Source organism: Scyliorhinus torazame, chromosome 3 (assembly GCF_047496885.1).
Source record: "Scyliorhinus torazame isolate Kashiwa2021f chromosome 3, sScyTor2.1, whole genome shotgun sequence".
Taxonomy (NCBI): Eukaryota; Metazoa; Chordata; class Chondrichthyes; order Carcharhiniformes; family Scyliorhinidae; genus Scyliorhinus; species Scyliorhinus torazame.
In genome coordinates this window covers 361,239,238-361,255,579 of record NC_092709.1, presented here as the reverse complement: position 1 = coordinate 361,255,579, position 16,342 = coordinate 361,239,238, and the positions used below count along the sequence as shown (strand labels likewise).

At 51.0% G+C, this 16,342-nt stretch overlaps 1 protein-coding gene across 1 annotated transcript in view; it reads left to right on the top strand.

Moving 5' to 3' along the window:
- Positions 1-16,342, top strand: part of LOC140409441 (disintegrin and metalloproteinase domain-containing protein 12-like) — a 587,674-nt gene that overhangs the window by 240,621 nt on the left and 330,711 nt on the right. The gene's annotated exons all lie outside the window — the stretch shown is intronic.

The window sequence follows — 16,342 nt, the reverse complement described above, 5'->3', positions numbered from 1 at the left end:
ACAGGTCCACAGGTCACTGAAAGGGGCAACACAGGTGGAGAAGGTAGTCAAGAAGGCATACGGCATGCTTGCCTTCATTGGCCGGGGCATTGAGTATAAGAATTGGCAAGTCATGTTGCAGCTGTATAGAACCTTAGTGAAATGAAATGAAATGAAAATCGCTTATTGTCACAAGTAGGTTTCAAATGAAGTTACTGTGTGTGGCGCACAAAGACTCCGTGAGACAAACAGAGTGAAGTCGATGAGGCTTTATTAAGCGTGTCTGTTCCCCAGCAGCCCGATAGTAAACTGGCATGCGGGGGAAGGCACCGGCTTCTTATACTTCGCCTTCAGGGCGGAGTATGAGGTCAACGGCCAACCAGGACCCGGGATCTGTCAGCCAATGACATTAGGGCTTCCAGTCCCACATGACCCCCAATACATACTACCACACTGTGAAAAACCCCTAGTCGCCCCATTCCGGCGCCTGTTCGGGGAGGCTGGTTCAGGAATTGAACCATGCTGCTGGCCAGCCTTGGTCTGCTTTCAAAGCCAGCGATTTAGCCCTGTGCTAAACCAGCCCCTGCCACACTTGGGGTATAGTATAGTTAGGCCACACTTGGGGTATAGTGTTCAATTCTGGTCGCCACACTACCAGAAGGATGTGGAGGCTTTAGAGAGGATGCAGAAAAGATTTACCAGTATGTTGCCTGGTATGGAGGGCATTAGCTATGAGGAGAGGTTGAATAAACTTGGTTTGTTCTCACTGGAACAAAGGAGGTTGAGGAGTGACCCGATAGATGTCTACAAGATTATGAGGGGCATAGACAGAGTGGATAGTCAGAGACTTTTCCCCAGGGTAGAGGGGTCAATTACTATGGAGCATAGGTTTAAGGTGTGAGGGGCAAGGTTTAGAGGAGATGTACGAGACAAGTTTTCTACACAGAGGGTAGTGGGTGCCTGGAACTCGCTGCCGGAGGAGGTGGTGGAAGCAGGGACGATAGTGACGTTTAAGGGGCATCTTGACAAATACATGACTAGGATGGGAATAGAGGGATACGGACCCAGGAAGTGTAGGGGATTTTAGGTTAGTCGGGCAGCATGATCGGCACAGGCTTGGAGGGCCGAAGGGCCAGTTCCTGAGCTGTACTTTTCTTTGTTCTAACCCACCAGTAGATTCCTTGTCAGCTTAACTCTGCTGCTGTCTCATTACCAGAACCAGAGCTACTAACTGTATGCTTAATCAGTCAGTGGTGGTTCTTCATGTAATATAAATTTGTACATTGATTTTCAATTTAAAGCTTTTTAAGGACAGATCTTCAGAAATAATTGTTGTTAGCTGTCTTTGAATCATAAGTTTCACTTGCCCAATTTCCAACATGTGCTGCAATAGAATTGTAGAATGGTTACAGCATTGAGGGAGGCCATTTGGCCCATCATATCTTGGCTTTCCCACTCCCTACAAAAGTGCCACTCACCTGACTTCTCACCAGAGCCATGCATATTTTTCCTTTTTTAACTCATAATCCAAATGATTTTTGAATGCTTCAGTTGAACCTGCCTTCACCACACACTCAGGCAGTACATTCCAGATGGAAAACACTTTCTGCACAAAAAATCTACAACATTATGAGGGGCGTGGGCAGAATGGATAGTCAGAAGCCTCTTTTCCAACGTCTGATATTGGGCACTCGTTACGAATGCGTGGAAGGACCTCGTGGCATAAAGGTTCAGGGCAAATGTCACCTTGACGGTCAACGGGAGCAGGTATCCTCCCCCGTACCACCGAGGTTCCAGCTGCGCCATCGTCCAGCAGACATGCCGAACAATCTCCCTGGAAGCCATAGTGGTCGGTGACACGCTCTGCTAGCAGGTCCTCGAACGACAGGCGCTGCGGGTATACACAAGGTGATGCCTCCTTCCCACCTTTTCCTCCTCGCCTGACGGGCAGCCGGCTCTCCATCGCCACCAGCTGGCGCCTGCTCCTCAGGGGCAGACTCCTGTTCTGCTGGGTCCTCCCCGGCAGCTCCAGCCCGTGCGGCCTCTGTACATCCGCCAGGGCTGCAGCGGCCAGGCAGATGCCAACTATTCATGGCTGAACTCCGAAATCCATTTTCTGTAGGATGTAAACGGCACCAATGTTAGCATGGTGAGTACTCCCGTGCCCAACCAGTTCTACTGAGCTACACAGTGATCCTGGCCTGCACTGCACTGTAGCCCCAACCCCTTCCCAATCCTAGCTCCACCCCTGACCGTTTCCACTGACACTCTGCCTTCTGCACTGCACCCCTGGCCTCACTGGTGCCTGTCACTGGGGGCTTCCAGCCTACCACCCGCCCCTGCTAACGATACTCTGCAGCTCGTCCAGTGCCCTCCTGTGGGTGTCCGTCCATGGGTGGGTTGCGTGATACCCCACCATCAGGGTGGCACCTGGATGTGGGGTGGCACCGTGTGCCACCGACCAGCCTGGTGGCATGCGTGCGGGCACGGCCCAAGGATGGGCATGGGTGCAGGGAGTAGCACCCGTTGGGCTCTGTGTGTGATGCACAGGTCATGTCTCCTGCCCTGGGGAAGGGTGGATTAGAGCAGGGGCTCAGTGGGCAGGCGGGGCTAGATCACATCTGGTGCTTCTGTGGGATGGGCTACCTGATATTGCCACTGGTGGGGCATTTGCCTGATGTGTTCGGTATGCCGGGTCTGCAAGGACTGTGTTTACTGTAGCAGTGAGAGAGACAGGCTTCCAACACTTGAAGAAATGCAACTCGATTTTATTGAACTCTTAACTATCATACATAGAACATAGAACATTACAGCGCAGTACAGGCCCTTAGGCCCTCGATGTTGCGCCGATCTGTGAAACCACTCGAAAACCCATCTACACTATTCCCTTATCGTCCATATGTCTATCCAATGACCATTTGAATGCCCTTAGTGTTGGCGAGTCCACTACTGTTGCAGGCAGGGCATTCCACACCCTTACTACTCTCTGAGTAAAGAACCTACCTCTGACATCTGTCCTGTATCTATCTCCCCTCAATTTAAAGCTATGTCCCCTCGTGCTAGACATCACCATCCGAGGAAAAAGGCTCTCACTGTCCACCCTATCTAATCCTCTGATCATCTTGTCTGCCTCAATTAAGTCACCTCTTAACCTTCTTCTCTCTAATGAAAACAGCCTCAAGTCCCTCAGCCTTTCCTCATAAGATCTTCTCTTCATACCAGGCAAAATTCTGGTAAATCTCCTCTGCACCCTTTCCAATGCTTCCACATCCTTCCTATAATGCGGCGACCAGAATTGAACGCAATACTCCAAATGCAGCCGCACCAGAGTTCTGTACAGCTGCAACATGACCTCATGGCTCCGAAACTCAATCCCTCTACCAATAAAAGCCAACACACCGTACGCCTTCTTAACAACCCTCTCAACCTGGGTGGCAACTTTCAGGGATCTATGTACATGGACACCAAGGTCTCTCTGCTCATCCACACTGCCAAAAATCTTACCATTAGCCCAGTACTCAGTCTTCCTGTTATTCCTTCCAAAATGAATCCCCTCACACTTTTCTGCATTAAACTCCATTTTCCACCTCTCAGCCCAGCGTTGCAGCTTATCTATGTCCCTCTGTAACTTGTAACATCCTTCTGCACTGTCCACAACTCCACCGACTTTAGTGTCATCTGCAAATTTACTCACCCATCCTTCTAAACCCTCCTATAGGTCATTTATAAAAATGACAATCAGCAGTGGCCCCAAAACAGATCCTGTGGTACACCACTAGTAACTGGACTCCAGTCTGAACATTTCCCATCAACCACCACCCTTTGTTTTCTTCCAGCTAGCCAATTTCTGATCCAAACTGCTAAATCATCCTGAATCCCATGCCTCCATATTTTCTGCAGTAGCCTACCATGGGGAACCTTATCAAACGCTTTACTGAAATCCATATACACCACATCAACTGCTTTACCCTCATCCACCTGTTTGGTCACCTTCTCAAAGAACTCAATAAGGTTTGTGAGGCACGACCCACCCTTCACAAAACCGTGTTGACTATTTCTAATCAAATTATTCCTTTCCCGATGATTATACATCCTATCTCTTATAAACCTTTTGAAGACTTTGCCCACAACAGAAGTAAGGCTCACTGGTCTATAGTTACCGGGGTTGTCTCTACTCCCCTTCTTGAACAAGGGGACAACATTTTCTATCCTCCAGTCTTCTGGCACTATTCCTGTAGACAAAGATGACTTAAAGATCAAAGCCAAAGACTCAGCAATCTTCTCCCTAACTTCCCAAAGAATCCTAGGATAAATCCCATCCGGCCCAGGAGACTTATCTATTTTCACACTTTCCAGAATTGCTAACACCTCCTTATGAACCTCAAGCCCTTCTAGTCTAGTAGCCTGAATCTCAGTATTCTCCTCGACAACATTGTCTTTTTCCTGTGTGAATACTGATGAAAAATATTCATTTAGCACCTCTCCTATCTCCTCGGACTCCACGCACAACTTCCCACTACTGTCCTTGACTGGCCCTACTCTTACCCTAGTCATTCTTTTATTCCTGACATATCTATAGAAAGCTTTAGGGTTATCCTTGATCCTACCTGCCAAAGACTTCTCATGTCCCCTCCTGGCTCTTCTTAGCTCTCTCTTTAGGTCCTTCCTAGCTAACTTGTAACTCTCGAGCACCCTAACTGAACCTTCATGTCTCAATTTTACATGAGCCTCTTTCTTCCTCTTGACAAGTGTTTTGACTGCTTTAGTAAACCACGGTTCCCTTGCTCGACCACTTCCTCCCTGCCTGACAGGTACATACTCATCAAGGACATGCAGTAGCTGTTCCTTGAACAAGCTCCACATTTCCATTTTGCCCATCCCCTGCAGTTTTCCTCTCCATCTGGATTGTGGAGAACTGTGGTGTGTGATGCAAGGTTGGGGATAAACTTCCCAAGGAAATTGACCATCCCTAGGAAGCGGAGGAACGCCTTCTTGTCCTCCGGGGTCTTCATGGCGTTGATCATCAACACCTTGTCTGCATCTGGCCGCACACCGAACTGCGAATTATGGTCGCCAAGGAACTTTATTTCTGCTTGACCGAACGAGCATTTGGCTCTATTGAGTCGGAGGCCATGTTCGTAGATCCTGTGGAACACTCGCTTGAGGCGACCGATGTGCTCCTGAGGAGTTGTGGACCAGATAATAATATAATCGACGTACATTTGCACCCCCTCGATTCCCTCCATCATTTGCTCCATTACGCAGTGGAACACCTCCGAGGCGGAGATGATGCAAAGGGCATCCGGTTGTAACAGTAGCGACCGAACGGGGTGTTAAATGTACACAACTTTCGACTGGACGCGTCCAGCTGGATTTGCCAAAACCCCTTGGAGGGATCCAGCTTCGTGAAAAGCTTGGCTTGAGCCATTTCGCTGGTGAGTTCTTCTTGTTTAGGTATAGGGCAGTGTTCCCTCATGATGTTATGGTTCAAATCTTTGGGGTCAATACAAATGCGAAGTTCCCCTGACGGCTTTTTGACACAGACCATGGAGCTAACCCAGCCCGTGGGTTCAGTGACCTTAGAAATGACGCCATGGTCCTGGAGGTCTTGCAGCTGCTGCTTGAGGCGGTCCTTAAGGGGTGCTTCAGCAGTATCTTGTACCGGTAAAGTAGTGTACCCATACCTTCGAAGATGCTGTGGTATTGTGCTATGATATCATCTAATTGGGCTTGGAAGTTGACATCTGGCGAGCCCGTTGCCTCTGCGGACGACATGGTGTGAACCCGCTGCACAAGATTCAGGATGTTGCCGGCCCGAGCACCGAGCAGGGAAGCTCTGTTGGTTCCGACAATTTCAAAACGCATGGTTGCTTCTGAAGAACGATGGGATAACGCAAGCTGGCATGAGCCACTGGCAGCAATGGCATTGCCATTGTAGTCGAGGAGCTGGCAGGCCGGTGGAAGAATGCTTGGCTTGACGCGGCTGGTGTCAAGGTCAGACTTTGAAATGAGGTTTGCTGAAGCGCTGGTGTCCAGCCTGAAGCGTATGCGAGCCTCGTTGACCGTAAGGGTGGCACACCACTCGTCGTCCGGATCAATGCTCATCACTGGGAGTTATTTCACCTTCTTCGCTGAAAGCATTGTGTGCTTGGTGATGGTGCCCACCCGGAATGGGGATGTGAGGCCCTCGGTGTCGGAATCTGGAACCATGTTGGAGTCGGAGTCTGCAACATTGCTGTACTGACCGGAGGTTCCTGCGCTGCGGCTGGGGTCGCTGTGTATTGGGCAGTTGAGCAGATCTGCACAGGGTTGCGTAGTGGCCAAGCTTGCCACACGGGAGACAGCGTCGAGATTTCGCGGGACATTGCCGCTATAAATGGGGGGAACCACAGTTGTTGCACGTCATGGCGCCGATGTCAGGACGCTCCGTGCGCCATCGTGCATGCGCGGTGCAGTCGAACGATGTGCGCACCTGCACAGTGTGGTATTATAGGTATTACGGTACCTGATAGGCTAAAGCACCATTGGTGGAAACTGTATGCTTTCTATTAGAGGCCCGCCAGGCCTTCAGCCGCATCAAAGCAGACATTGCAAAGGCCACGATGCACGCCATCAACAAGTCCCTCCCCTTCCAGGCTGAAAGTGATGTGTCCGACGTAGCTCTGGCGGCCACCCTCAACCAAACGGGCAGACCCGTGGCCTTCTTCTCCCGTACCCTCCATGCTTCCGAAATCCGTCACTCCTCAGTCAAAAAGTAGACATTGGAGGCATTACCTGGCAGGCAGGAGATTCACTCTCCTCACTGACCAACGGTCGGTGGCTTTCATGTTTGATAATGCACAGCGGGGCAAGATAATAAACAACAAGATTTTGCGGGATGATGGATCGAACTCTCCACCAACAACTATAAGATCTTCTATCGTCCCGGGAAGCTAAACGAGCCTCCTGACGCCCTGTCCCGCAGCACATGTGCCACCGCACAAGTGGACCGCCTCCGAGCCCTCCACGAGGACCTCTGCCACCCGGGGGTCACTCGCTTTTTCCATTTCATCAAGACCCGCAACCTGCCCTACTCCATCGAGGAGGTCAGGACAGCCACTAGGGACTGCCGAATCTACGCGGAGTGCAAACCGCACTTCTACAGGCCAGAGAAAGCGCACCTGATAAAGGCTTCCCGCCCCTTCGAACGCCTCAGCATGGACTTCATAGGCCCCCTCCCTTCCACCGACCGCAACACATACTTCCTGAACGTGATTGACGAGTACTCCCAGTTCCCATTCGCCATCCCCTGCCCAGACATGACCGCTACCACCGTCATCAAGGCCCTCCATAGCATCTTTGCACTGTTCGGTTTCCCCGCTTACATACACAGCGATAGGGGGTCCTCCTTTATCAGCGACGAACTGCGTCAATTCCTGCTCAGCAAGGGCATCGCCTCGAGCAGAACGACCAGTTACAACCCCCAGGGTAACGGACAGGTAGAGAGGGAGAACGGAATGGTCTGGAAGACCGTCCTACTGGCCCTACTGTCCAGGAACCTCCCAGTCTCCCGCTGGCAAGAAGTCCTCCCAGATGCCCTCCACTCCATCCAGTCACTACTTTGTACGACCTCCAATCAGACACCTCATGAACGTCTCCTTGTCTTCCCTAGGAAGTCCTCCTCTGGGACCTCGCTCCCGACTTGGCTGTCAGCACCCGGACCCATCCTGCTCCGAAAACACGTGCGGGCGCAGAAGTCGGACAAGTTGGTCGAGAGGGTCCATCTGCTCCATGCTAGCCCCCAATACGCCTTTGTGGCGGACCCCGACGGCTGACAAGGTACGGTCTCCCTACGGGACCTGGCGCCCGCCGGAACTCCACGCACATTCCAGCCACCAGTCCCACCCTCCCCCCCCACCGCAGACCTTACAGGAGGATCGGTCCTTCCGCCGCCCCTGCCTAGGCCCCCCCCACCCCATCGACGCCCCCCCGCAGGCGCTCCCTTCCCAGGTCAGCCGTTTTCCCCACCAGCGCGTCTAGGGGTGACGAAGCTGCCATGGAGATCGAAGCCACGCTCCCGGAGTCACAGACGCCCGAGCCTCCACCGGAGTCACCACAGAGGCTCCGACGATCACAGAGGACGACCAGGGCCCCCGATCGCCTGATTGCTTCATTTTAACTGTAATCTGTAAATATAAACCATCAAATGTACATAGCGACTAGACTTGTAAATAGTTACTAAACACTGTACGGAGATATTACGGTACCTCCATAACTAATTATACCATGTTGTTATGTTTTGTAGTTTCTGGCCACCATCCCCCGGACTCTTTTTTTTAACGGGGTGAATGTGGTATTATAGGTGTTGCGGTACCATTGGTGGAAACTGTATGCTTTCTTTTGGTTAGAGTGTATGATAGCTCCGCCCTGATAGGCTGGGTATACGAGCCCGTGCGGCCCCAGCAGCCCTCATTCTGTACCTCAGCTGCTAGGGGAAACATCTAGTTTATTAAAGCCTTCAGTTGGACTACAACCTCGCTTTAGTGGTCATTGATCGTGCATCACGCAGTTCGGTTGTCGGCCTCGCCGTCCCCTTGTCCGTGGCGCGCATGCGCAGGAGGCTGGGAAAAGCGCACAAAATGGCCGCCCTCATCCAGACTCAGGCCCTGGAGCTGTTTTACGGCCTGCACTCGCTCTGCATCGTGGGGGCCTTGCCGCGCCATCTCTGCCGCCTTGATATGGGAGTACCAGTTGTTAGCGTGCTCGTGGAGGACGCAGGTTTCGATGGCGATGGTAAGGGTGAGCTGCTTAACTTTAAGGAGCTGCTGGCGAAGGGGATCGGAGTGGACCCCGAAAACGATCTGGTCGCGGACCATGGAGTCGGAAGTGGAGGTGTAGTTGCAGGACTGTGCGAGGATACGGAGATGGGTTAAGAAAGACTGAAAAGGTTCATCCTTACCCTGAAGCCTCTGCTGGAACACATAGCGTTCAAAGCTGTCGTTGACTTCAATGTCACAGTGGCTGTCGAACTTCAGCAGGACTGTTTTAAACTTTGTCTTGTCCTCCCCTTCAGCAAAGGTGAGGGAGTTGAAGATGTGGATAGCGTGGTCCCCGGCTGTAGAGAGGAAGAGAGCGATCTTCCTGGCATCCGATGTGGTTCCGAGGTCGGTGGCGTCAAGATACAGCTGGAACTTCTGCTTGAAAATCTTCCAGTTAGCACTGAGGTTGCTGGCGATGCGGAGCTGCGGGGGAGGGCGGACGCTGTCCATGTTACCGGATGGTTTATCGCTGGTCAAAGGCCGACTATTTCAAGGTAGGTCCGTCAAACTCGAGCATGACTCACTGGTACCGTGATGTGTTGGGTAAGCTGGGTCTGCGAGGACTGCGTTTACTGCAGCAGTGAGAGAGACAGGCTTCCAACACTTGAAGAAATGCAACTAGATTTTATTGAATTCTTAACTATCATACATACTTTAACTGTGGGTTGACACTCTGCTGACTTGACTGGAGACCTGAGGCTAACCTGACCAGACTCTCTTACTACCACATGGTGTGTGTTCTAGTTGCTGCTCACGGGCTCTGACTGTCTCAGAGGCTGCATCCCGAGAGAGCGGGAAAACTAGTGCCCTCTGGCTTTATAGTGGTCGTGTCCTGTCTGGTGATTGGCTGCTGTGTTCTGTGTGTTCACTGGTCATCCTGTGTGTCAATCACTGCCTGTCTGTGCACCATCACATGCCTGCGTGTATATTATGACACTGCCCTGGGGGGGCTTTTGTTCCAGGGTTGGTGGCAAAGGCCATGGTGCATGCATCCACTGTTCGAGTGCACTCTGCTCTTCCCCTGATTCTCCTGCAGAGCGCCTTGAATGGGTTCACTGAGGGATGCCAACACCTGCTGGGCCACTGGCTGTGCTGGACCATTCCCATCCCATTGATAGGGCAGCTAGGGTCTGGCCTATCAGAAGGCGGTGGCAACCATAAGGCTGGTGACGTTCTGTACATTTACAGGACACAGTGGGCAGGCAATGGAGCGCGCAGCCAGCTGGCTGCCTTGCAGGCCGTGGCAATGGTGGCCTGTGCCTGGACACCTCAGTCCCGGGAGGGACACCTGAGCCCACAGCCCATCTATGGGTTGCCCTCCACAACCTCCCCCCGACCCTGGCCTTGGAAGATGCTCCCCAGCGAGCGACACAACTGTCAGCCCATTGCTGCGTCTTTCAAAACTCTAATTACGTTCTCCCTCTCCCTTGGAAGCCACAGCTGAGGGCGTTTATTACAGGCCCCCCAACTGCCAGCGAGGGATAGAGGAGCAGATCGGTAGAGATTTTGGATAGGTGCAAGCGTAACAGGGTTGTTGTGGTCGGGGATTTTAATTTCTCCAATATTGACTGGAACTCACTTAGTGCTTGGATGGGGCAGAGTTTGTAAGGTGAATCCAGGAAGCCTTCTTGATGCAACATGTAGATAGTCCAACTCGGGAAGGGGCAGAACTGGACCTGGTATTGGGGAATGAGCCTGGACAGGTGGTTGAGGTTTCAGTAGGGAAACATTTTGGGAGCAGTGACCACAATTCTGTAAGTTTTCGGGTACTTTTGGACAGGGGTGAGGGTAACCCTCGCGTTAAAATGCTAAACTGGGGAAAGGCAAATTACAACATTAGACAGGAATTGAAGAATTTGGATTGGGTGCGGCTGTTGAATAGTAAATTAACATCGGACATGTAGCACTCTTTCAAACAAAAGTTCATCAGAATTCAGGAAAGTCATGTTCCTGAGGGAATGAAGGATAAGTATGGGAAGTTTAGGGAGCCTTGGATAATGAAGGATATTGTGAACCTTGTAAAAAAGAAAAAGGAGACTTTTTTACGTTCTGGAAGGGTGGGAACAGTCGAAACCCTTTGGGAGTGTAAAGAAAGTAGGAAGGCACTGAAGCGGGAAATTAGGAGGGCTAGGAGGGGTCATGAAAAGACCTTGGCAAGTAGGATTGAGGTGAATCCCAAAGCTTTTTATTCATATGTAAAAAGCAAGAGGGTAGCCAGGGAAAGGATTGGACCACTTAAGGACAGTGGGGGCAATCTATGTGTGGAGCCAGAGGAAATGGGCGAGGTACTAAATGAATACTTTGCATCAGTGTTCACCAAAGAAAGGGACTTTGTGGAAGATGATTCTTGGGTAGGGTGTGTGGACAGTCTGGATCACGTTAACATTTAAAAGGAGGAGGTATTGGGTCTTTTAAAAGATATTAAGGCAGATAAGTCTCCTTGACCAGATGGGATTTACCCCAGAATACTGAGGGAAGCAAGGGAGGAAATTGCTGGGGCCTTGACTGACATCTTTGAATCCTCATTGGCTACAGGTGAGATCCCAGAGGACTGGAGAATAGCTAATGTTGTACCGCTGTTTAAGAAAGTTAGCAGGGATAATCCTGGAAACTATAGGCTGGTAGGTAATTTATTGGAGAGAATTCTCACGGACCTTATTTATACCCATTTGGAAAAAATTTGGAAAAAAATCAGCGATAGACAGCATGGTTTTGTGAAGTGGAGGTCGTGCCTCACTAACCTGATCGAGTTTTTTGAGGAGGTGACAAAAGATGATTGATGAGGGGAGGACGGTGGATGTTGTTTACATGGACTTCAGTAAAGCCTTTGACAAGGTGACTCATGGCAGACTGGTACAAAAGGTGAAGTTACACGGGATCAGAGGTGAGGTGGTAAGATGGATACAGAACTGGCTCGGTCACAGAAGGCAAAGGGTAGCAGTAGACGGGTGTTTTTCTGAATGGAAGGTTGTGACTAGCGTGTTCCACAGGGATCTGTGCTGGGACCTCTGTTGTTTGTGGTGTACATAAACGATTTGGAGGAAAATGTAGCCGGTCTGATTAGTAAGTTCGCGGATGACACCAAGGTTGGTGGAGTGGCAGATAGTGTTGAGGATTGTCAGAGGATACAGCAGGACATAGATAGGTGCAGAGAAATGGCAAATGGAGTTCAATCCTGAAAAATGTGAGGTGATGCATTTTGGTAGGTCTAACATAGAGGGGAAATATACCGTGAATGGCAAAACTCTTTGGAATATAGAAAGTCAGAGAGATCTGGGTGTGCAGGTCCACAGATCTTTGAAAGTGGCAATACAAGTGGACAAGGTCGTCAAGAAAGCATACGGAATGCTTGCCTTCATTGGACGAGGCATCGAGTATAAAAACTGGCAAGTCATGCTCCAGTTGTATAGAACCTTGGTAAAGTCTTTACGCAGAGGGTGGTGAGTGCCTGGAACGCGTTGTCAGGAGGTTGTGTAAGCAGATATATTAACGGCGTTAAAAAGGCATCTTGACAAATACATGGATAGGATGGGTATAGAGGGATACGTCACAAGGAAATGCTGAGGGTTTTGGCAAAGATTGATATCATGACCGGTACAGGCTTGGAGGGCTGGAGGGCCTGTTCCTGTGCTGCATTGTTCTTTGTTCTATATTGCCCCTTAATTAGAAAAAATGAATTGGGTAGTCTAAATATTTGTTGAAGGGTTGATTTTGGAGTTGAGAGGATTAGCTTATGAGGAGAGACTGAGTAGACTGGGACTATACTCATTGGAATTTGGAAGAATGAGGGGGATTCTTATGGAAATATATAAAATTATGAAGGGAATAGATAGGATAGAAGCAGAGAGGTTGTTTCCACTGGCGGGTGAATATAGAACTAGGGGGAATAGCCTCAAAATAAGCAGGAGCAGATTTAGGACGGAGTGTAGGAGGAACTTCTTCACCCAAAGGGTTGTGAATCTGTGGAATTCCCTGCCCAGTGAAGCAGTTGAGGCTCCTTCTTTAAACGTTTTTAAGAAAAAGATAGATACCTTTCTAAAGAATAAAGGGATTCGGGGATATGGTGTACGGGCTGGAGAGTGGAGCTGAGTCCACAAAGATCAGCCATGATCTCATTAAATGGCAGAGCAGGCTCGAGGGGCCAGGTGGCCGACTCCTGTTCCTAGTTCTTATGTTCTTATGAAGCAGTTGAGGCTACCTCGTTCAATGTTTTAAGACAAAGATAGCTAGATTTTTGAACAGTAAAGGAATTAAGGGTTACGATGAGCGGGCGGGTAAGTGGAGCTGAGTCCACAAAAAGATCAGCCATGATCTCATTGAATAGCGGAGCAGGCTCGAGGGGCCAGATGGCCGATTCCTGCTCCTAGTTCTTATGTTCCTATTGTCGTAATATACATCTAGAACATAGAACATAGAACGATACAGCGCAGTACAGGCCCTTCGGCCCACGATGTTGCACCGACATGATCTATGTATACAATGGAGTGCAGACAGGCAGAGATTGACGCACAGGATGACCAGTAAGCACACAGAACAGAGCAGCCAATCACCAGACAGGACACAACCACTATAAAGCCAGAGGGCACCAGTTTTCCCGCTCTCTCGGGACCCAGCCTCTGAGACAGTCAGCTCTTCAGCTAGCCAGTGCCTACACCATGTGGTAGCTAAGTTAGTCTGGTCAGGCTAGTGACAGGTCTCCAGTCAAGTCAGCATAGTGTCGACCCACAATTGAACATGTATAATAGTTTGGATGTTGAATAAAACCGTGTTGCATTTTATCAAGTGTTGGAGGTCTATCTCTCGCGACAGTGCATCAAGTGCAGTTCACCTCGACCCAGCCTACTCAACATATCATGGTACCAGCTGAGTGATGCTGAAAATTTGACGGACCTACCTTGAGTGAATCAGCGCTGACCAGCAAACAGCCACCTGGTGACATGGAAAACGTGCGCCCTCCTCCGCAGCTCCGCATCGCCGGCAACTTCGGTGCAAATTGGAGGATCTTCAAACAAAAGTTAGAACTCTATCTCGAAGCCACCGATCTTGAGGCCACATCGGACGCCTGGAAAATCGCACTATTTCTCTCCACAGCCGGGAACCACGCCATCCACATCTACAACTCCCTTACATTCGCTGAAGGCGAAGACAAGACAAAATCTAAAACAGTCCTACTGAAGTTCAACAGCCACTGCGACATTGAGGTGAATGAGAGCTTTGAACGGTACGTTTTCCAGCAGAGGTCTCAGGGTAAGGATGAACCTTTTCAATCCTTCGTGACCCATCTCCGCATCCTCGCGCAGTCATGTAACTATGATTTGACCACTGATTCCATGATCCGGGATCGGATCGTTTTCGGGGTCTACTCCGATTCCCTTCGCCAGCAGCTCCTGAAAGTCAAGCAGCTCACCCTCACCATCGGCATCGAAACGTGCGTTCTCCACGAACACGCTAACAATCGGTACTCCCACATCAGGGCGGCAGAAACGGCAAAGCTAAGCTCCCACGAGGCGGAACGGGTGCAGGCCATCGCACAAATGCACGGCCTAAGTATCGACGAGAGTGGCCATTCCGCGTGCTTTTCCCGGGCCCCTGCGCATGCGTGCCACGACCGAGGGGACGGCGAGACCGACGACCAGACTACGCAGGTGCGTACGTCTTTCGACCGCACTGCGCATGCACAATGGCGCATGGAACACGCTGACGTTGGCGTCATGACGTGTCCGAATTGTGACTCCACCCATTTAAAGCGGCAATGTCCGGCAAAATCACGACGGTGTCTACAGTGTGGCAAGCTTGGCCACTACGCAGCCCTTTGCAGATCTGCTCCACTGCCCAGCATCCAGCGATCCCAGCCGCGGCGCAGAAGCGTCCGTTCAATACAGCAGGCCATGCCAGACTCTGACCCCGACAGCCCAACAGATCCTGATGCTGCGTGCCTGAAATCTCCATACCGGGTGGGCATCATTACAAAGCATGCGCTGCCTTTCTCCAAGACAGCGACGCACCTCCCGATCCTCAGTGTGGATCCCGACGATGAGTGGTGTGCAGTCCTCACAGTGAACAAGGCTCGCATCCGGTTCAATCTGGACACCGGCGAATCGGCGAACCTCATCTCACAATCCGACCTCGACACCATCCGCGTCAGACCAAGCATTCTTCCACCGGCCTGCCAGCTCCTTGACTACAATGGCAATGCAATAGCTGCCAGTGGCTCATGCCAACTCGGAGTTTCCAATAAGTCATTTAAAGCGACACTGCGATTTGAGATCGTGGGACCTGACAGAGCATCCCTGCTCGGTGCTCGGGCCTGCAAACTCCTGAACTTGGTTCAGCGAGTCCACACCATGTCATCCTCACAGGCGACGGCCTCACCTGATGAGAACTTCCAGGCTGAAATTGATGACATCACCACGCGGTACCACAGTGTGTTCGACGGAATGGGCACACTCCCATACCGATACAAAATCCTGCTCAAACCGAACGCCACCCCTGTGATCCACGCACCACATCGGGTGCCGGGACCCCTCAAGGACCGCCTCAAGCAGCAGTTACAGGACCTCCAGGACCAGGACATCATATCAAAGGTCACAGAACCCACGGACTGGGTCAGCTCCATGGTCTGCGTCAAGAAGCCGTCAGGGGAGCTTTGAATCTGCATCGCCCCAAGGATTTAAACTGCAGCATCATGAGGTAACATTACCCGATACCAAATCGAGAGGAGTTGACCAGCGAGATGGCTCATGCCAAACTCTTTACGAAGCTGGAAGCCTCCAAGGAGTTCTGGCAAATACAGCTGGATGCATCCAGTCGCAAGCTGTGCACATTCAATACCCTGTTCAGTCACTACTGCTACAACCGGATGCCTTTTGGCATCATCTCTGCCTCAGAGGTATTTCACCGCATCATGGAACAGATGATGGAGGGTATCGAGGAGGTGTGCGTGTATGTTGACGATGTCATAATCTGGTTCACAACTCCTCAAGAACACATCGATCGCCTCAAGCAGGTATTCCACAGAATCCATGAGCATGGCCTCCGACTCAACAGAGCCAAGTGCTCGTTCGGTCAATCAGAAATCAAATTCCTTGGTGACCACATCTCGCAGCAAGGCGTGCGGCTAGATGCTGACAAGGTCTCGGCGATCAATGCCATGAAGACCCCAGAAGACAAGAAGGCGGTCCTCCGCTTTCTATGCATGGTCAACTTCCTCGGGAAGTTCATTCCCAACATGGCGGCACACACCACAGCCCTCCGCCATCTCGTCAAAAGTCGACGGAATTCCAGTGGCTGCCCGCTCATGAGAACGAATGGCGTGAGCTCAGGGCAAAACTCACCACAGCCCCGGTTCTGGCGTTCTTCGACCCTACCAAAGAGACCAAAATATCCACTGACGCGAGCCAGGACGATATTGGGGCGGTGCTCCTCCAACGGGATGACTCCTCCTCATGGGCCCCAGTTGCGTATGCCTCCAGAGCCATGACGCCCACTGAGCAACGGTATGCTCAGATCGAGAAGGAATGCCTGGGTCTCCTAACGGGAATTGGCTAATTTCATGACTATGTGTA